This window comes from Salvelinus fontinalis, chromosome 9, assembly GCF_029448725.1.
Source record: "Salvelinus fontinalis isolate EN_2023a chromosome 9, ASM2944872v1, whole genome shotgun sequence".
NCBI classification, from domain to species: Eukaryota; Metazoa; Chordata; class Actinopteri; order Salmoniformes; family Salmonidae; genus Salvelinus; species Salvelinus fontinalis.
Genome location: NC_074673.1, coordinates 47,348,002 through 47,370,011, shown reverse-complemented (window position 1 = coordinate 47,370,011; position 22,010 = coordinate 47,348,002). Strand labels below are relative to the sequence as shown.

General features: G+C 41.1%; 1 protein-coding gene and 1 non-coding gene across 3 annotated transcripts in view; both read left to right on the top strand.

The window, feature by feature from the left end:
- The window catches only part of LOC129862723 (metabotropic glutamate receptor 8-like), a 238,714-nt gene that overhangs the window by 66,632 nt on the left and 150,072 nt on the right, over positions 1-22,010 (top strand). The gene's annotated exons all lie outside the window — the stretch shown is intronic.
- trnat-ugu (transfer RNA threonine (anticodon UGU)) lies at positions 18,248-18,324 on the top strand. The gene has a single exon. It is a non-coding gene; the product is annotated as a tRNA-Thr (tRNA).

Below are 22,010 nucleotides of genomic sequence, written 5' to 3'. Positions count from 1 at the left end.
CAACAGCTGCTGCAAACGCAGCCTAGGAAGGACAGACAGAGTATCCCGTCTACTACACAACGACGTTACTACAACGTATCCAATTTACAGCAGAGACATTTTTCAAAGGACTCGGTTGGGCAACACGGCCTTCCATCTACCACCAACCTACTGAAGCGTAGCTCAGAGTAAATATCTATTGCATTTTCCTTTTCCAAATGGGCGGTAATTTAGAATGCATAAGATATTGTATTTACGATAGCACAGCTTTGCCCTTTGTTCCTCAGTCTTCCCGCTCTTCCACTCAAACCCAGCCCTTTTTATTTTGTGTAACAAGCTGTCATATCTGTTCCGTCCGCTAGGGACGTTTTCCTTTATGACGTAACTTATAGTCAAGGTATGATTTATTCCGTGTATTTAGTAAATAAATAATTAAGCCCAATTTTGTATTGCTGATTCAACTTGTTAGCCAGGGTTCGTGAAGATAACCAAGAATTTACAACTTTCAGATGAGACTGAAATAAGGTGCAGAATAATATTGACTGCTATTGATGTAAAATATTACTAGGTCTTTAAGAGTTTATTCGGAAGATAACAGCTCTATAAATATTATTTTGTGGTGCCCCTCTCTAGTTAATTACATTTACATGATTAGTTCAATCAGGTAATATTAATTACGGAGAAAGTATTTTATAGAATAGCATGTCATAACACTTAATCCGGGATAGCCAAAGACACGACACATAGTAAATGTAAATCCTGGACACTCAAATGAGTATGATATGTTACGTATCGTATGGTTACATAAGAGAGATGGTTACTTAAAGCAAAAACTAAAGTAGGGTGGTTGGTCAGGGTGGATGTGTGGGTGTATAATGCAAATGTCTCCCAACCAAAGGTTGCAAGTTCGAATCTCATCACTGACAACTGTTGCATTGTAGCTAATATCCAACTTTTCAACTACTTACAATTTTGTATTCAATTTTGATTTTTTTTGTGCTATTTTGCAACTACTTAGCATGTTAGCTAACCCTAACCCTCACCCTTTTAGCTAACCCTTACCCAACCTAACTGCTGAACTTAACCCTAACCACTAACGTTAGCCAGCTAGCTAGAATTCATAACATATAATACATTTTGCAAATTCATACCATGTTTTACGTTTGCCTATTCGTAACATATTGTATATTTTCAAAATTCGTTACATAAAACACAAATTATAAACCGTAACATATCATACGAAATGGGTGATGGACATGCACAAATTAATACATACCATATGAAACGTGACATATCATACTAAATGGAGTGTCTTGCATTTACTTACAGAATAATACAAAATGCTCTGAGACCAGTTTGAATAAAGGACTTCCGTTTGTCGTTTCCCTGAAATATTTTAGTTCCCTCTTGTAGCTGTTTTAGCTAACGTTTCTCTGAAGTAACCATGTGCCGTTTGACATTTTAGCGCTACCTGAGGGAGTGTTGCACTCTGCACACAAAGGGTAATAGGTGCTGACAGGTTTTCTTTGACATCCAGAAGTAGCCCTCCTAGTGATAACCACAACTAACCCTGTGATGTTAGCATTCCTCCAAAGAAAAATACTGTCTCACTTGTTTGTCTTAATCACAAATCTAGATAAGCCAGCAGCCATACCACCTTGCACCTCTTTGTTGGGAAATGATTAAGACTAAGGGCTTGGAAAAGACCCTAGATGTGGATAAGAGAATACAGTGCCAGGCAAAAGTATTCATCCCTCTTAAAGTTTTTCTTATTTTGTTGCATTACAACCTGTAATTTAAATTGATTTTGGGGGGGATTTCATGTAATGGACATACACAAAATAGTCAAAATTTGTGAAGTAAAATTTAAAAAAGAACTTGTTTGAGAAAATTCAAAAATAAATTAAACAGAACATTGGTGTGTGCATATGTATTCACCCCCTTTGCTATGAAGCCCCTAAATCAGATCTGGTGCAACCAATTACCTTCAGAAGTCACATAATAGGTAGACTGCACACAGGTGGACTTTATTTAAGTGTCACATGATCTGTCACATTATCTCAGTGTATATATACACCTGTTCTGAAAGGCCCCAGAGTCTGCAACACCGCTAAGCAAGGGGCACCACCAAGCAAGTGGCACAATGAAGACCAAGGAGCTCTTAAAACAGGTCAAGGTTAAAGTTTTGGAGAAGTACAGATCAGGGTTAGGTTATAAAAAAAATATCCAAAACTTTAAACATCCCACGGAGTACCATTTAAATCCATTATTTAAAATTAAAAGAATATGGCACTACAACAAACCTGCAAAGAGAGGACCGCCCACCAAAACTCGCAGACCAGGCAAGGAGGCCATTGATCAGAGGCAACAAAGAGACCAAAGATAACCTTGAAGGACCTGCAAAGCTCCACAGCGGAGATTGGAGTATCTGTTCATGGGACCACTTTAAACCGTACACTCCACAGAGCTGGGCTTTATGGAAGAGTGGCCAGAAAAAAGCCATTGCTTAAATAAGCAAACACGTTTGGTGTTCGCCAAAAGGCATGTGGGAGTCTCTCCAAACATAAGGAAGATGAGACTAAAATGTAGCTTTTTGGCCATCAAGGAAAACGCTATGTCTGGCGCAAACCCAACACCTCTCATCACCCCGATAACCATGGTGCCCTGTGGGAATGAGGTTGTGGTAGCATCATGCTGTGGGGATGTTTTTCATCGGCAGGGACTGGTCAGAATTGAAGGAATGATGGATGGTGCTAAATACAGAGAAATTCTTGAGGGAAACCTGTTTCAGTCTTACAGATATTTGAGACTGGGACGGAGGTTCACCTTCCAATAGGACAATGACCCTAAGCATACTGCTGAAGCAACACTTGAGTGGTTTAAGGGGAAACATTTAAATGTCTTGAAATGGCCTAGTCAAAGCCCAGACCTCAATCCAATTGAGAATCTGTGGCATGACTTAAAGATTGCTTTACACCAGCAGAACCCATCTGACTTGAAGGAGCTGGAGCAGTTTTGCCTTGAAAAATGGGCAAAAATCCCAGTGGCTAGATGTGCTAAGCTTATAGAGACAAAAAGTGGCTCTACAAAGTATTGACTTTGGGGTGGTGAAGAGTTATGCACGCACACATTTTCTGTTTGTCTTATTTCTTGTTTCACAAAAAATATTTTGCATCTTCAAAGTGGTAGGCATGTGTGCAAATCAAATGATACAAACCCCCCGAAATTATATTTTAATTCCAGGTTGTAAGGAAACAAAACAGGAAAAATGACAAGGTGAATGAATACTTTCGCAAGCCACTGTACTTGGCGATAAAAAGGCAAGCTGCAGTTTGTTTTTGGGTAATACGCTTATAATAGGGAAACTGTGCTGTCTTGGGTGTGGTCTCGGGTTGCAAAGCTACCGGTAATTTACCTGACTCTTTGGTAATTAACAGGTAATCAATGGAGATCTAATAATTTATACTTGAATAACTTGTAAAAGTGTATTCATATATAGTATATATTTTCTATATCTGTGTCCATATTCTCCTTGAGTTTCTAGTGGATTGACCAGATGGTTTTAAAGAAAATAGCCTAGTTTTGCGTCAAAACATTTACAACAAAGACACATGGACATAGTCAATAAATAAGTGTATAAATATAAAGTATATTTCATGCTGAAACTCTCATATTAACCTCCAATGGTATTCACTAAGTTGATGGTTTATATTTATGATAATTGTTTACTTTTATTTAATTTTTTTTAAATAATTAAATCTAATGATTGTTTATTATATTGTACATGTGATAAAACCACACATAGCCACTAGATATCGTCATAAAAAAAAAGATATGGAAAGTTACCCAACATCGGGTAGTTTCCAGTAATATGCCCTCCCTTTGCAACCCTAGTGTGATTGTATGGGTTAGTTCAGTCATTCTGCTGTGGTCTGAAGAATACCACACATTGGTGGTGGATGAAGAGACTCAATGCAAAGCCCTTAAAAATCTATAGAAATCAACATTGATCCCCCGCTCCCTTTTGCACACTCGCTGTTTGTTTGTTACCTATGCATAGTCACTTCACCCCCGTCTACATGTATAGATTACCTCAACTAGCCTGTACCCCTGCACACTGACTCGGTACCGGTGCCCCCTGTATATAGCCTCGGTATTGTTATTCTTACTTTTAATTTTAGTCTACTTGGTAAAATTTTCTTCGTCTTGAACTGCACAGTTGGGCTTGTAAGTAAGCATTTCATGGTAAGGTCTACACTTGTTGTATTCAGCACGTGACAAATAGTTTGATTTGACCTACTCTTTGCATGACATAAACTGATCAGGTGAATCCAGGTGCAAGCTATGATCCCTTATTGATGTCACTTAAATCAATGTAGATGAAGGGGAGGAGACAGGTTAAATAAGGATTTTTAGGCCTCGAGACAATTGAGAAATGTATTGTGTATGTTTGGGTGAATGGGCAAGAAAATTTTTAAGTGCCTTTGAACGGAATATTGTAGTAGGTGCCAGGTGCATCGGTTTGTGTCAAGAACTGCAACACTGCTGGGTTTTTCATGCTCAACAGTTTCCTGTGTATATCAAGAATGGTCAACCACCCAAAGCACATCCAGCCAACTTGACACAATTGTGGGAAGCATTGGAGTCAACATGGCCAGCATCCCTGTGGAATGCGTTTGACATCTTGTAGAGTCCATGCCCCGACAAGATGAGGTTGCTCTTAGGGCAAAACGGTTGCAACTCAATACTAGGAAGGTGTTCCTAAAGTTTGGTATTCCTCCCTTTACTCATGTTATTGTACTATTAGTTTGTTTCATACTTTGACTGACATCTTCCATATGCTCCATGTTTTTAGCTCCATACTATCTCCAGGGTCTATGCACTCACTCACACATAAGCACTGTTGTCACACACAGTGATTGGTGAGAGTTTTTCATCTTGTTCCACTCCTCTGACGATTTTACTTTACAATCATCCCAATGTACTCATGTGTCCTGACACCTCTGTGGTTGATTGGCCAACCCCTTGGGCCCTGGTTCACCCGGGCGTACTTGGATTTGTACAGTATGTAGTATATGTAATTGATTATGTTCTATTCAATTCTATAACTTTTCTTCTGTAGTGTATTATGTTGTGCTTGTATCTTTTTTTGTTATGTTTGTGGACCCCATGAAGAATAGCTGTGGGATATGCAACAGATAATGGGGATCCAAATAAACTAAAATAGATCAGTTGAGAACCTGTTTCCTGTCATCCCACTGTGTGAGTGATCGGAGGGAGGTGTGTGCGTGTGTGTGTGCTTCCGTGGGTGATAGTGCTGTATAGTGTGTGTGCAAGAGCAAGTGTGCCTGAGAGTCTGTCAACTTTTAATGATATCTTGTCTTGTAAGTAGGTGTGTTCGCTGTGTGTGAGTGGCTATACATGTGAGAGTATATCTCTTTGTGAGCTGTGTGACTACAACAAGGAAAATGAATAGTAAGTGACGACCCATACCCCTAAGTGTCTCAGTGTGAGTGAGAAACCACTGATTCCACTGATCCAGAATCAGAAAACTGTGCAGCAGTCTGATATGCTCCAATTACACTGTGAGTGACGGAGGCAAACTCTGTCGGAGGCCTGTCAATATCCAGCAGTATTACCCACCATGTCACTTTAACAGATCCAACCTCAAATTGTTCAAATTCTGTGGCGAGTGAGTCTCATTCCCTGTTCTAATTGAGGCAATATGGAGAGAAGTAGTTCTGCTTCATGACACAAGTGAATGTGTTTCTGCTCCCTTAAGGGAAAAATGGTAAATGCCAGTGAAATGCCACAGGTGTCCATCTAGCTGAACTTTCATAACAATCTGGCACTCAGTGGACCATCGTACAACCCAGTCAATAGACCACAGCTCCTCATTTGATATTTAAACGTGCGCAGTGTTTTACATCTACGCATCACTACATCTCTATGTCTTTTCTTTTAATTAACAAGTTGTAGTGTCAATACAGTGAGTGTAACAAGCGCAATCCCAGAACATTTTGGTCTGGCTCCCATTTTGTTGTGACAAACGTGTCCTTGATTCTGGACTCTTGATCCTGGGTGTCGCCATTCTGGTGAAAAACAGACCTCTCTCTTTCTCTAACGGCACCTGTATCCATATCTTGTTTGTATGCTAACCCCAGCACCCAGCTGACTCTTGAGAAAAACAGAATCACTTCAAACATGAGGATGCTGTAAACACAGACTGTAACCCAGGCAAGGTTCAAATGACGAGAGCCCACTTATCTGTCAGTTACTGTGTAAAAACAAGGACAGTGGCTTGTACTTGCACAGGTAACTGCAGGGTTGCACAAGACAAGGACCATGAAACTATCTTGATCCTGATAAGGCTAATCGTATACATTACGCTGTGATCCAATATTGATTGGTTGTTAGCAGACAGGCCTTTAGACCCTTTGACCGCAACACCAGTATCCTAAGTATCTACGCCCCGGTGTTTTGCTTGCAATTATTGCCTGTGACCATCTTTCAAACTTTTGTATTTTTCATCTCACTCACAAATGAGCTCCAGCTCAGAGATACCTTGACATCCCCTTTCCCTCTATTCCAGTGCTTTATCTCTCCCTGTATGTTACATCGAGTGCAAGCAGTTTTTTCACTCTCCACCCAGGTAGTAGCACAGGCCACTACAATGATAATTGTAAAGTGATTGAGAGCATAGAGGGATAATATTTTCCAAATGTGCTGTCATATAAATTTGCCGCTTAAGAAGAGGCCAGAGTATAGTGAGCCATTGAGCACACCACACATTTTAGGGTGGAACAAAGGCTCACATAAATCCTGCTACATTACTTCCCTTAAGGCAATAGGGGGCATAGCGTTACATTGTGTCACGTTCCTGACCTGTTTTCTGTTGTTTTTGTATGTGTTTAGTTGGTCAGGGCGTGAGTGGGGGTGGGCATTCTATGTTATGTGTTTCTATGTTGGGTTAAATGTGTTGCCTTATATGGTTCTCAATTAGAGGCAGGTGTTTGACGTTTCCTCTGATTGAGAACCATATTAAGGTAGGCTGTTCCCACTGTTTGTGGGTGATTGTTCCTGTGTCTGTGTCCGTTGCACCACACGGGACTATTTCGTTTGTTCATTCGTTTGGCTAGTCTTTCCTGTTCGTGCGTTCTTCGTGTCTATATGTAAGTTCTTATGTTCAGGTCAGTCTGCGTCGTTGGTTTGTTATTTTGTTAATTATCAAGTGTAGTTCGTGTCAGTGTTCGTCTTGTCAAATAAATTCATTATGTCTACATTCAACGCTGCATTTTGGTCCGACCCTTACTCCTCCTCCTCATCCGAGGAGGAGGCATTAGACAGCCGTTACAGAATCACCCACCAACAAAGGACCAAGCGGCGTGGGAGAAAGCAACAGCGATCGCAGGATTCATGGACATGGGAGGAAATATTGGACGGAAAAGGTCCATGGGCACAGCCAGGAGAATATCGCCGCCCTCGTGAAGAGCTGGAGGCAGCTAAAGCCGAGAGGCGGTGGTATGAGGAGGCAGCACAGAAGCGAGGCTGGAAACCTGTCAGTCAAGCCCAAAAATTTATTGGGGGGGACTACAAGGGAGTGTGGCGAAGTCAGGTAGGAGACCTGCGCCAACTCCCCGAGCTTACCGTGGAGAGCAAGAGTACGGGCAGACACCGTCATCCGAGGAGGAGGCATTAGACAGCCGTTACACATTGAGAATGGCACTAGAGACACAGTGCTTTATCTAAATTCAATACATCACCAAAATCATTTTTATTTACCATCTGTGTAAGCGCTATACCGGTAAATCTGATAGGATAGTTCAAGTGAGATCGTCATCATGACCGCACCATTATAGCTGATTATAAATCCATAATAATACATATTATCACCTAATGTTGTGTTAGATCTTTTTATCAACTTAAGTTCTTGTGAACATTACAAGTTTTGAACTTGTTTTAAACTTGCTATTTATGGCCTGAGCTCATACAATTTGTTTTTGAGTAAAAAAAGCATAATGTATGGATTATTTTGACTATAACAAATACTCAGATGAAACATATCGGGCTATTTATCACAGACTACTTTGTGTCAAATTTTAACAAGGACTCTATCCTCCTCACCAGTGTCATGATCAAAGATATGAACAAGAGCCTCACATACAGTATATCGTTTGGTCATTGTGCTGCCACAGAATGAATTGTGAGCAAGGCCTCAAAAAAGCTTTATACACTAGAGCTGCGAGAAAAGTTCTATATATTATTGGAACAATGTTGCGATTGTTTGTGAGAATGCCAACAGGTGTGGTTCACGTGGAGGAAAGATTCTATTGGGGAAAGGTTCCTGTGGAGGTTGCCATGGCAGCCAAGGAGAGTGAGGTGTGTGTGTGCGCGCTCAAACACACATGCTGATGAATTGGTATGTGCCTGAACTCAATTTTATACACTAATTGTAGTCTCACCCATTAATTTCTAATGACCGGGTCTTTTCTGACCGGGAACACCACAGGTGTACAAAAGTTAAATAAAACATCCAAAATGTAATGAAAATCATCAGAATGTATTTTGTGTGTTCAGATGTGGACAAAGTCATGGAACCTTATGTCAATCAGATTAAATTAACAAAAATGTTCAAAGAGAACTTGTGGGGCGGCAGGTAGTCTAGTGGTTAGAGTGTTGTACCAGTAACCAAAAGGTGGTTAGAGCGTTGTACCAGTAACCGAAAGGTTGCTAGATTGAATCCCCGAGCTCACAAGGTAAAAATCTGTCGCTCTGCCCCTGAACAAGGCAGTTAACCCGCTGTTCCTAGGCAATTATTGTAAATAACTGACTTGCCTAATTCTTAACTGACTTGCCTAATTAAATAAAGGTCAAATAAATCAAATTGGTCCAATTCGACCGGAACATAGCAGGAGGGTTAATGAGTCTGTCGGTTAGCATTAAGATTTTGTTCCCCCTAACCCAACAATTACAATACTGCAGTTACTGTTCACTTTCATATAAAGGATAGTCAGTTATTAGCAAATTAGCAATTGCCTAAACTCTAAAGAACCACAATGTTCCTTCGGGGACCATGATATTAGCAGTTCAAGGTATTGAGCTGAACAAGACAGTCTGCCGTTAGACTATGATGGTTAGAAGGAATGGTTGTCTGGAATCCACAAATCTTGACAAGGAAGTCTTTTTTTTACCCAATGTTTCCCCTATATTCATTTAGCAGAGACGTACAACCACTGCTAAATTGCAACTCCATAGATTTTTTAATTCATTTTAGAAATAATAATCAAATACATTTCTGCCGAACCCACTTTTAAAAGGTTCAATAAAGCAAAAACAGGCTGAAATTGCAGGCTGCCTTTTCAAATAGCTCATACTCTAAAAGGGCATTATCATAATTTTCACAATTTCACAGTATTATTCCAACCTCATATGACGTTAATGTTTAACTTGTTGTATTTTTTGTATGTCCAAAAGATCTAACCAGTCGTTAGTGGTCATCCAATGTGATTCATCAGTGACAATATTGCGCCTCCAGCCTGCCTGGAAACAGCTGTCTTCATTTTCCATGTCGGGTTGGAATTTCCCACCAGATTTAGTGCCACGTGTAATGAATGACAAGTTTCCACAATGAGTGGCTGACTGAGTTCTAATTGATACGACTGGGACCAGACATCTTCACTTTAGCTATTCCAGTTATGCCAGATACCAGCAGCTTCTACATCAAAACCAAAGAAACAGGGAACTATGAAGAAAAAACAGGCGAAAAGAGAAACGAAGAGCTTGGGCCAACCTCCGATTTGTGGTAGCTAGCTTAAAGATTCAAAACCGACCAAGATTTGTCCTTTTTTCTGCTGAAAAGGTAAGACATAGCTAATATATCTTGCTAGATATTGAGCTGACTTGACTGCGCCATAAGTTTATTTCATCGGAATGTAAAATGTTGCCTCTGGCAGTTATTTGTAACATGCTATGACTATATACACTTACTGGCCAGTTTATTGGGTACACTACCCCGTTCACGGAAATGGTTTGCTCCTACAGACAGTGAGTCACGTGGTTGTGGCTTGCTATATAAAGTAGGAAGACAGGCATCAAGTCATGCAGTGAATTTTCAATTGAATGTTAGAATGGGAAAAATGAGTGACCTAAGCAACTTTTGAGCGTGGTATGATCGTCGGTGCCAGGCGCTCAGAAACAGCCATCTTCCTGGGCTTTTCACACACAACAGTGTCTAGGGTTTACAGAGAATGGTGCAACAAACAAAGAACATCCAGTCAGCGTCCTGTGGGCAAAAACAGCTTGTTGATGAGAGATCGAAAGAAAATGGCAAGAATCGTGCAAGCTAACAGGCGGCCCACAAACAGGCAAATAATGTCATGCTGGTGGCAGAGTCAGGATTTGGCATATGCAGCATGAGTCCATGACCCAGTCCTGCCTTGTGTCAACGGTACAAGCTGGTGGAGGTGGTGTGGGGAATGTCTTCCTGGCATACCTTAGGTCCCTTGATAGCAATTGAGCCAAGTTTCAATGCCCCAAAGAATTTCAGGCAAAGGGGTGTCCGACCCGGGACTAGATGGGTATACCTAATAAACTGGCCACCGAGTGTATGTATGTAAGTCACACATCTGATTAGCTAGCTAACTACTTCACACTTCTGGCACAGAATAGCCATGGTCTTATTTGATGACAAAGCTCTAGCTAGAAAATATCTTTGAACAATATATTGCTTATTTTTCAGTGCTTCTACAACTGCTGATCAGATCGGTAAGCAAGGACAACAGTCGGTTCCATCATTTTATTTCCCCTAGCTGGCCAAGAATTTACCTAATAATAAAATAGACATCTCCTAATGCTAGGCATTTATGTACCCAAGCCTTTTAGGAAAATTAACTACCCAGGATTTACTTTGAGTTTTGATGACATACTATCCCAATCGATTAGTCTACTACACAGATATTACTATGTTTTTCCCCACTTGAGCTGTCTGGCCGAGATGTAGACAGTCCTAGATCAATGAGAATAAAATCGTAACATTATATTGAATGACTGGAAACACTCTCAGAAATAAAGGTTTAGATTTGTTCCTAAAAGGGTACAGCCGCTTGTCGCTAGTGATGGGGAAACAAAGTTTTTAAACAAGTTCAATTAACACAGTGTACACTAGTGGCACCTGCTGGTCTGAAGAATTTAGTCTGAAGAAGGCAGTTTGCCTTTATATAGTACCACCAGTGGCAAAGCCATTTGTTCTTTTGTAAGACAAACATTTGCGCAATGACTGGAAGTCTATGGGTATCTACTAGAGGTCGACCGATTATGATTTTTCAACGCCGATACGATACCGATTATTGGAGGACCAAAAAAGCCGACATCAATTAATTGGTCGATTTTTATTCATTTATAATAATGACAATTACAACAATACTGAATGAACACTTATTTTAACTTAACATAATACATCAATTTAGCCTCAAATAAATAATGAAACATGTTCAATTTGGTTTAAATAATGCAAAAACAAAGTGTTGGAGAAGAAAGTACAAGTGCAATATGTGCCATGTAAGAAAGCTAACGTTTAAGTTCCTTGCTCAGAACATGAGAACATGAGTCTTCAATATTCCCAGGTAAGAAGTTTTAGGTTGTAGTTATTATAGGAATTATAGGACTATTTCTCTCTTTAGCATTTGTATTTCATTAACCTTTGCCTATTGGATGTTCTTATAGGCACTTTAGTATTGCCAGTGTAACAGTATAGCTTCCGTCCCTCTCCTCGCTCCTACCTGGGCTCGAACCAGGAACACATCGACAACAGCCACCCTCGAAGCAGCGTTACCCATGCTGAGCAAGGGGAACAACCACTCCAAGTCTCAGAGCGAGTGACGTTTGAAACGCTATTAGCACGCACCCCGCTAACTAGCTAGCCATTTCACATCGGTTACACCAGCCTAATCTCGGGAGTTGATAGGCTTGAAGTCATAAACAGCGCAATGCTGTTTAAATGAATGCTTATGAGCCTGCTGCTGCCTACCACCGCTGTCAGACTGCTCTATCAAATCATAGACTTAGTTATAACATAATATCACACAGAAATACGAGCCTTAGGTGATTAATATGGTCGAATCCGGAAACTATCATCTTGAAAACAAAACGTTTATTCTTTCAGTGAAATACGGAACCGTTCCGTATTCTATCTAACGGGTGGCATCCATAAGTTTAAATATTCCTGTTACATTGCACAACCTTCAATGTTATGTCATAATTACGTAAAATTCTGGCAAATTAGGCGGCCCAAACTGTTGCATGTGCAATGAACGCAAGAGAAGTGACACAATTTCACCTGGTTAATATTGCCTGCTAACCTAGATTTCTTTTAGCTAAATATGCAGGTTTAAAAATATATACTTCTTTGGATTGATTTTAAGAAAGGCATTGATGTTTATGGTTAGGTACACGTTGGAGCAACAACAGTCCTTTGTCGCGAATGCGCACCGCATCGATTATATGCAACGCAGGACACGCTAGATAAACTAGTAATATCATCAACCATGTGTAGTTAACTAGTGATTATGATTGATCGATTGTTTTTTGTAAGATAAGTTTAATGCTAGCTAGCAACTTACCTTGGCTTACTGCATTCGCGTAACAGGCAGGCTCCTCGTGGAGTGCAATGTAATCAGGTGGTTAGAGCGTTGGACTAGTTAACTAAGGTTGCAAGATTGAATCCCCCGAGCTGACAAGGTAAAAATCTGTCGTTCTGCCCCTGAACGAGGCAGTTAACCCACTGTTCCTAGGCAGTCATTGAAAATAAGAATGTGTTCTTTACTGATTTGCCTAGTTGATTAAATCGGCCAAATCGGTGTCCAAAAATACCGTTTGTTATGAAAACTTGAAATCGGCCCTAATTAAATCGGTCGACCTCTATCTACTAGCAATGCGCTAACGCTAGTTAATATCGGCTTGCGAAACTACCTCTAACTTCCTTCATACTAGACACAGACACATAAAAATGGTATCCACAATCCCATCTGACTTTGGGGAAGTAGATAAAGGGCTTTATTGCCAAAGTTATTGAGGATACACAAAACATGTTTGTACCCTGGGAAACAGAAATGTACCCATTTTTTTTGAGTGAGTGGTGATTGTACCTTTTATATTAAAAATATGGGGAACAAAAATGTAAATACTCATTATTCACACATCGACCCTAAAAGTCCCAAAAAGTACCATATGAGATCATTATTTGCACTTCTGATGGTGCATGTGTATTTTGATCTTTCTCTACCCCAGGGAACAATACTGTACCCTTATTTCTAAGAGTGCAAAAAATACTAACTCCCTTAATCCTAAATTAAATGTATTAAGCCTGGAAATCTATGACTGATATTCGTGAAAGGAAATTCTTTCATAGTTGCCAAATGGTAAAACCGTATTCCGGATTAGAATGGATGGAGCATGTTTGAATTGTTGTCTATCTAGGTCTCCACAGCAATTAAATATAACCCTTGTAACTATCGTCCAGCCTTGGAGAACATGGAGGGCAACAAAATGCAAGTCAAATATTTGTATGATGTCAAATGAAAAAAATGTACATTAGATCTCATTACAATATAATAAATGTTGTCGCTGTTATATTCAAATGATGTCAACATTAGAGTTCTGCACTGCTAACAATGAAATTCTATAGCCAAATACTCACCAAATATTATTCTCTTTCAGCTATAGGAGACTCTACATAAGAAATCTACGTAAGAAGACTCCCTGAAGTGTCACCAACAACGACTGAGCTGCTACAACTTTGAGGAGTCGCCACGTAACACAGGATGCAGTTAGCAAACCTTTGCACGAGGAAGGACCTGAGCTTTCCTTATTATTGTCAGTCTTTGTGGCTCACGGGAACTGTGAACCGACAGAGTACTCAGAAATGTTGTTGAAAGAGAGGGGCCTACAACCAAACATATAAATCATATGTAAATAAGGGAAGTTTGTGTGGGCAACGAGTCGGATGCAAAGGATTTACTTCAGACACCCAACAAGGCCCAAATCCCTGTCATTCGCATGAGAAAGAGACGGAGATATCGGGGATGTAGGTCGGTAAGTGGGTAATCTGCATCTACCATCACTTAAATTAGCCAATGTACATTCATTGGATAACAAAATAGACAAGCAACAATCACGAATATCCTACCAAAAGAACATTAAAAACTGTAATATCTTATGTTTCACCGAGTCGTGGCTGAACGACGACATGGATAAAATACAGCTGGTGGGTTTTACGCTACATCGGCAAGATATAACAGCTGCCTCCGGTAAGACAAGGGGTGGCGGTCTGTGTATATTTGTAAAAAAACAGCTGGTTCATGAAATCTAATATTAAGGAAGTCTCAAGGTTTTGCTCGCCTGAGGTAGAGGATCTCATGATAAGCTGTAGACCGCACTATTTACCAAGAGAATGTATCTATATTTTTCGTAGCTGTCTATTTACCACCACAAACTGATGCTGGCACTAAGATTGCACTCAATCAGCTGTATAAGGCCATAAGCAAACAGGAAAACGCTCATCCAGAGGCGGCACTCCTAGTGGCGGGGAAACTTGAATCCGTTTCACCTAATTTTTACCAGCATGTTAAATGCAAACAGAGGGGGGAAAGAACTCTAGACCATCTTTACTCCACACACAGAGACACGTACAAAGCTCTCCCTCGCCCTCCATTTGGCCAATCTGACCATAATTTTATCCTCCTGATTCCTGGTTACAAGCAAAAACTAAAGCAGGAAGCACCATTGACTCAGTCAATAAAGAAGTGGTCAGATGACGCAGATGCTAAGCTACAGGACTGTTTTGCTAGCACAGACTGGAATATGTTCCGGGATTCCTCCGATGGCATTGAGGAGTACACCACATCAGTCACTGGTTTCATCAATAAGTGCATCGATGACGTCTTCCCCACAGTGACCGTACATACCCCAACCAGAAGCCATGGATTACAGCCAACATCCGTACTGAGCTAAAGGGTAAAGCTGCCGCTTTCAAGGAGCGGGACTCTAACCATAAAGCTCATAAGAAATCCCGCTATTCCCTCTGACGAACCATCAAACAGGCAAATGGTCAATACAGGACTAAGATTGAATCGTACTACACCGGCTCCGACGCTCGGATGTGGCAGGGCTTGCAAACTTTTACAGACTACAAAGAGAAGCACAGCTGAGAGCTGCCCAGTGACACGCCTACCAGAAGAGCTAAATTAGTTCTATGCTCGCTTCGAGGCTAGCAACACTGAAGCATGCATGAGAGCATCAGCTGGTCCTGGACAATCGTGTTATCACGCACTCCGTAGCCGATGTGAGTAAGACCTTTAAACAGGTCAACATTCAGAGCCAGATGGATTACCATGTACTCAGAGCATGCGCTGACCAACTGATTTTCAACCTCTCCCTGACGGAGTCTGTAAGACCACCATAGTCCCTGTGCCCAAGAACACTACGGTAACCTGCCTAAATGACTACCTACCTGTAGAACTCACATCTGTAGCCATGAAGTGCTTTGAAAGGCTGGCCATGGCTCACATCATGACCATTATCCCAGAAACCCTAGACCCACTCCAATTTGCATACCGCCCCAACTGATCCACAGATGATGCAATCTCTATTGCACTCCACACTGCCCTTTCCCATCTGGACAAAATGAACACCTACGTGAGTGCTATTCATTGACTACAATTCAGCGTTCAACACCATAGTGCCCTCAAAGCTCATCACTAAGCTAAGTACCCTGGGACTAAACACCTCCTTCTGCAACTGGATCCTGGACTTCCTGAAGGGCTGCCACGCTGATCCTCAACACGGGGGCCCCTCAGGGGTGCGTGCTTAGTCCCCTACCGTACTCCTTGTTCACCCATGACTGCATGGCTCCAACACCATCATTAAGTTTGCCGACGACACAACAGTGGTAGGCCTGATTACGACAACGATGAGACAGCTTATAGGGAGGTCAGAGACCTGGCCGTGTGGTGCCAGGACAACAACCTCTCCCTCACAGTGAGCAAGACAAAGGAGATGATTGTGGACTACAGGAAAAGGAGGACAGAGCACACCTACATTCTCATCGACGGTGCTGTAGTGGAGCAGGTTGAGACCTTCAAGTTCCTTGGTGTCCACATCACCAACAAACATGGTCAAAACGCACCAAGACAGTCGTGAAGAGGGCACGACAAAGCCTATTCCCCCTCAGGAGACTGAAAAGATTTGGCATGGGTCCTCAAAAGGTTATACAGCTGCACCATCGAGAGCATCCTGACAGGTTGCATCACCGCCCTGGTATGACAACTGCTCGGACTCCGACCGCAAGGGCCAAGCTTCCTGCCATCCAGTACCTCTATACCAGGCGGTGTCAGAAGAAGTCCTTAAATTGTCAAAGACTCCAGCCACCCTAGTCATAGACTGTTCTCCCTGCTGCCACACGACAAGTGGTACTGGAGCGCCAAATTTAGCAGCTTCTACCCCCAAGCCATAATACTCCTGAATACTCCTGAACAGCTAATCAAATGACTACCCAGACTATTTGCATTGTCCCCCCCCCTACCTCCTCTTTTACTCTGCTACTACTCTCTGTTTATTATCTCTGCATAGTCACTAACTCTACATACATGTACATATTACTGTACCTCAATTACCTCGACTAACCTGTGCCCCCGCACATTGGTTCTGTACCGGTACCCCCTGTATATAGCCTCGCGACTGTTATTTTACTGCTGCTCTTTAATTATTTTTTACTTATCAATTTTTTACTTAACACTTATTTTTCAGTTAAGGAATTGTAAGTAAGCATTTCTCTAAGGTCTACACAGTTGTATTCAGCGCATGTGACAAATACATTTTACTTTCTTGTGACAACGCCTCCTTTCATCCTCATCCGTCCTGGCCCTGACCGCAGCACTTCCTCTCAAGGTCAGTGGCCAATTGGTCTCCCGGCAATTTTGGCAGGTGCACTCCTCAGTCTGGTATATCTGGAGTTCCTGGATAGCTTTCCTCAATTCCATGACGCCAAACATTAGGTGACGGGACAACACCTGCTCTAGTACCTCTCCCCTTTCCTCAAAGGACAGCACATTTTAGTCTGTAATTTAGTCTGTAATGATAATAAGAACAAAGCAACAGGAATTTACAGAATGCAGTTACATATTATGTAGTATGATTTGAATGTTGTGAAATGGGTAACAGAACCACAGGTGAAAGATTTTCACTAACCTTCTGCTTGGCCAGCCCCAACTAGAGAGGTCTTCCTCCAATTATTTTCACAGCAGATGAAGACTGTGCCTATTCAAAACTAGAATCCTAACAAACAAAAAATATATTTACAACAAAACCGCTAGGAATGTGTCCAGTAGGCCAACATGGTATTTTGTAGCTATAGACCTAACTCAATGATTTTCAATACATAACACCTTGATAACCAATGTAGCTAAACCACCGCTCGTATAGATACAATAAAATTGATAGGCTCCATTAGGTTACAGTCTATTTCACAAAGGTCTGTTGACAGAAACATGCCCCCTTGGGTTCTGTCAGAAGGACAAAGGACTATCAATACATGCCAAAGCAAAGGACAGTTCTGTAAACACAGCGCTATTACAGTCAAAATGCATTGTTTTCCACTGCTTTTTCCACAAGTATGATGGCTAATGGAATGTTACCAAGTTAGCTTGCCCGGTAACATCAGATTGATTACTGTCTAATTAAAATAAAATAAACTGTTTAAGTGAGAAGTAGGCATTGTTCTGAAGCTGAAAAATAATGGAAATTCACAAGAGCACCACAATGTCTACTCCACCCATGCTCTACCAAGGTTTTCCAGCACACAGCTTTGACCTGCTACAGTAGCTATGTCGGTCTATTGTACTTCAAACAATGTGTATGCAGGTTGCTTAGGATTCAAACCTTCTCAAACAGCAGCAGTTTCCCCCAACTCAATCACAACAAACAAACCTCTTGCAGGCTGAGTTCAATAAATATAAGCAGATGTATGGTGAGATGCCAGAGGAAGCTTTGAATCGGTCAGTAGCCTAGAGAGTAATATGAGAAGAATGCAATTGCTGAATTTATGTAGATATTGTAAACTAAGTGTTTTGATAACTTTCAAATGTAGAAACAGGTCCATGTAGAATAATCAACACTTTACATAATACCATAGAAGCAGTGTTATGCTAATAGCAATGTGTAACTTTCATTCTCATTCCCAGCCGATACAGATACTGTGACTATCTGCATTTTGTTTGGTCCCGTGTGGCTCAGTTGGTAGAGCATGGCGCTTGTAACGCCAGGGTTGTGGGTTCAATTCCCACGGGGGGACCAGGATGAATATGTATGAACTTTCCAAGTTGTAAGTCGCTCTGGATAAGAGCGTCTGCTAAATGACTTAAATGTAAATGTAAATGTAATGTTTGGTGGTAATGTGGCTACCTGGGAAACGTCAGAGTGGTCATACCTGTGTGGTGTCCTATATACAACAGGAGTTCCCTGATCCTGGTGAAGAAAACACAGGGTTTCTCCCTCCCCATGTTCACTGATACCATTCAATTCAATAATAAAAAAAGACAATACAAGTAAACGTTGTGTCCAGTAAAATTTTCAGAGACATTTGTACCAAGCCTGTTTGTCAGTCTGGACTTAATCACGTCATTGTTCAAGTCTCCGTGAGCTAGAGTAGCTTCATACATGTTCCTGTTTACACATCCACAGTTAATGTTCTATTACCAATGGCAGTTAGGATAGGTCATATCTGACACACAAACAGGTACCACAGTATGTTGAAGTTTGAACAGGTCAGAGAAAATCTACCCAATTATGGTCTCCCCATCAAACGACTAAGGAAGTCATCTGGCAAAATCATCTCCAGTCCATCTATAGAAATATGCAGAATTTAGGCAGAGTTCATCAGTGACACATGGAATGAAAATGGTGTTGTTTAACCTCTCTTGGGTACGTGAGAGGTTAGCGTCCCACCTCTTCAACAGCCAGTGAAACTGCAGGGCGCCAAATTCAAATACAGAAATACTCATTATAAAAATTCAGAAAACAAAACATATTTTACATAGATTTAAAGATTAACTTCTTGTGAATCCAACTACGGTGTCAGATTTAAAAACGTACGATTATTTGAGAACATAGCCTACTAGACAATTCATTACAAACAGTAACCAGCCAAGTAGAACAGTTACACAAGTCAGAAATAGAGATAAAATGAATCCCTTACCTTTGATGATCTTCATATGGTTGCACTCAGCAGACATTCATTTACTCAATAAATGTTCCTTTTGTTCGATAAAGTCTCTTTATATCCAAAAACCTCCGTTTTGTTCACTCGTTTTCTTCAGTAATCCACAGGCTCAAATGCAGACAAAACAGGAAGACAGAAAAAAAAAATTGTATGCGTAAAGTTCATAGAAACATGTCAAACGATGTTTATATTCAATCCTCAGGTTGTTTTTAGCCTAAATAATTGATAATATTTCAACCGGACAATAACGTCGTCAATTTAAAAGGTAAACAAGAAACGCACTCTCTCCGTCTCACGCATGAAAGAGCTCTGACACTTTAGGGTCAACTCATTGAGACTGCTCTTCTTCATTTTTCAGAATACAAGCCTGAAACAATTTCTAAAGACTGTTGACATCTAGTGGAAGGCATCGAAACTGCAATTTGAGTCTTAAGTCAATGGATACTGTAATGGCATTGAATAGAAAACTACAAAACAAAAACAAAAAAAAACTACTTCCTGAATGGACTTTACTCAGGTTTTCGCCTGCCAAATCAGTTCTGTTATACTCACAGACAGGCAGTTTAATTTGGGCATGCATTTCATCCAAAATTCCAAATGCTGCCCCCTACCCTAGAGAAGTTAACTGGACATTTGTGCTGTACTGCATTATTACTATTGTAATCACATCATTGTGGATGTGTTGAGTGCCAGGTCTCTCTGCATCTCATACATCTGTGAACACAGTCATTGACGGGCCGCCCCGAGGTGGTAAGGTTAGGTAACAACACGTCTACCACGCTGATCCTCAACACTGGGGCCCCTCTGGGGTGCTTGCTTAGTCCCCTCCTGTACTCACTATTCCCCCATGACTGGTGGCCAAACACGACTCCAACACCATCATTACGTTTTCTGACGACAACAGTGGTGTGGTGGTAGGCCTTACAGACAACGATGAGACAGCCTATAGAGAGGTCAGAGACCAGGACAACAACCTCTCCCTCAATGTGAGCAAGATAAAGGAGCTGATAGTGGACTACAGGAAAAGGTGGGCCAAACAGGCCCCCATTAACATTGACGGGGCTGTAGTGGAATGGGACGAGAGTTTCAAGTTCCTTGGTGTCCACATCACCAACAAACTATAATGGTCCAAACACACCAAGACAGTCGTGGAGAGGGCACGACAACACCTTTTCCCCCTCAGGAGACTAAAATGATTTGGCATGGGTCCCCAGATACTCAAAAGTTATACAGCTGCACCATCGAGAGCATCTTGACCGGTTGCATCACCGCCTGGTATGGCAACTGCTCGGCATCTGACTGTGAGGCTCTACAGTGGGTAGTGCGTACAGCCCAGTACATCACTGGGGCCAAGCTTTCTTCCATCCAGGACCTATATACTAGGCGGTGTCAGAGGAAAGACCAAAAAATTGTCAAAGACTCCAGTTACCCAAATCATAGACTGTTCTCTCTGCTACCACACGGCAAGTGGTACCGGAGCGTCAAGTCTAGGACCAAAAGGCTCCTTAACATCTTCTACCCCCAAGCCATACTGTAAGACTGCTGAACAATTCATCAAATGGCCACCCGGACTATTTGCATTGACACCCCCATTTGTTTTAACACTGCTGCTACTCGCTGTTTATCTATGCATAGTCACTTTGCCCCTACCTACCTGTACAAATTACCTCGACTAAAACTGTACCCCCGCACATTGACTTGGTACCAGTATCCCCTTGTATATAGCCTCGTTATTGCGTCATTTTTTTCATTTCGTAAATATTTTCTTGAACTGCATTGTTGGTTAAAGGCTTATAAGTAAGCATTTCACGGTAAGGTCTACACCTGTTGTATTCGGCGCATGTGACAAATAAAGTTTGATTTGATCTATTACCTATGGCAGTTAGGGATACAGTGGTTCCTCAAAGGTAATTTGTAGTTGAATACGTTACCCTGCGTCACTGCTTCATTGCTCCAGAACACCGCAAGTGGGAGTTAGAGCACTGATTATGCTTTTGGCTCTCAAGGTGCTAAATGTGTCTCTACCTGACAATGAATGGGCGATATAAACCAAATAGAAACTGATAATTGTGCACGACTTCAAAATTGAATTTGAATTAACTGAATGATGAGGATGAAGAAGATGATTGAATTTAGAGCAATAGTGTAAGAATTGCTATTCCTCTGTCCTGCACGCACACCAAAAAAAGTCACTTATTTATTTGTTTCTACTTCGTCAGAACAAGCTGTGACTGAACTGTAGCATATTACTTACTAAAACTGTTATTACACTCAGGTTTTTATTCTAAGAGAAACAGAAATGACCTGGATGCCATGTATTATAGTCTCTAAAAGGAAAAATATTACCACCATCTCTTGCGCATGTCATTTTCCTTTCATAGTGCATCCTTATTTACAAAGTGATTATGATTAGATATTCTCACAGAGCAGTTTAGCCCTAACGAAAAATGCCCCTTAGATACTGTATGAATTCGGAGGGCAGAAATGATTAAATATGAAAGCATTAGACCTCTCACTGAAGGCGTCAGTCATACAAAAGTTATACTTAAATCCAAACTGGATTTAAAGAATATTCACATGAAAAGCGCACATTTGTAAATCCCAAACTCTAAAAGTATTGGAAAGGGAGATACAAATTATTTTTGACATGTAAACAAGATGCTGTTTTTTTATTTGCCCTCATTCCCAATGCAAACCTGGGCGGCAATGTGTTTTGGGTCATTGTCTGCATTTGGAGAAGAAAAAAAGACATTTAGCCTAA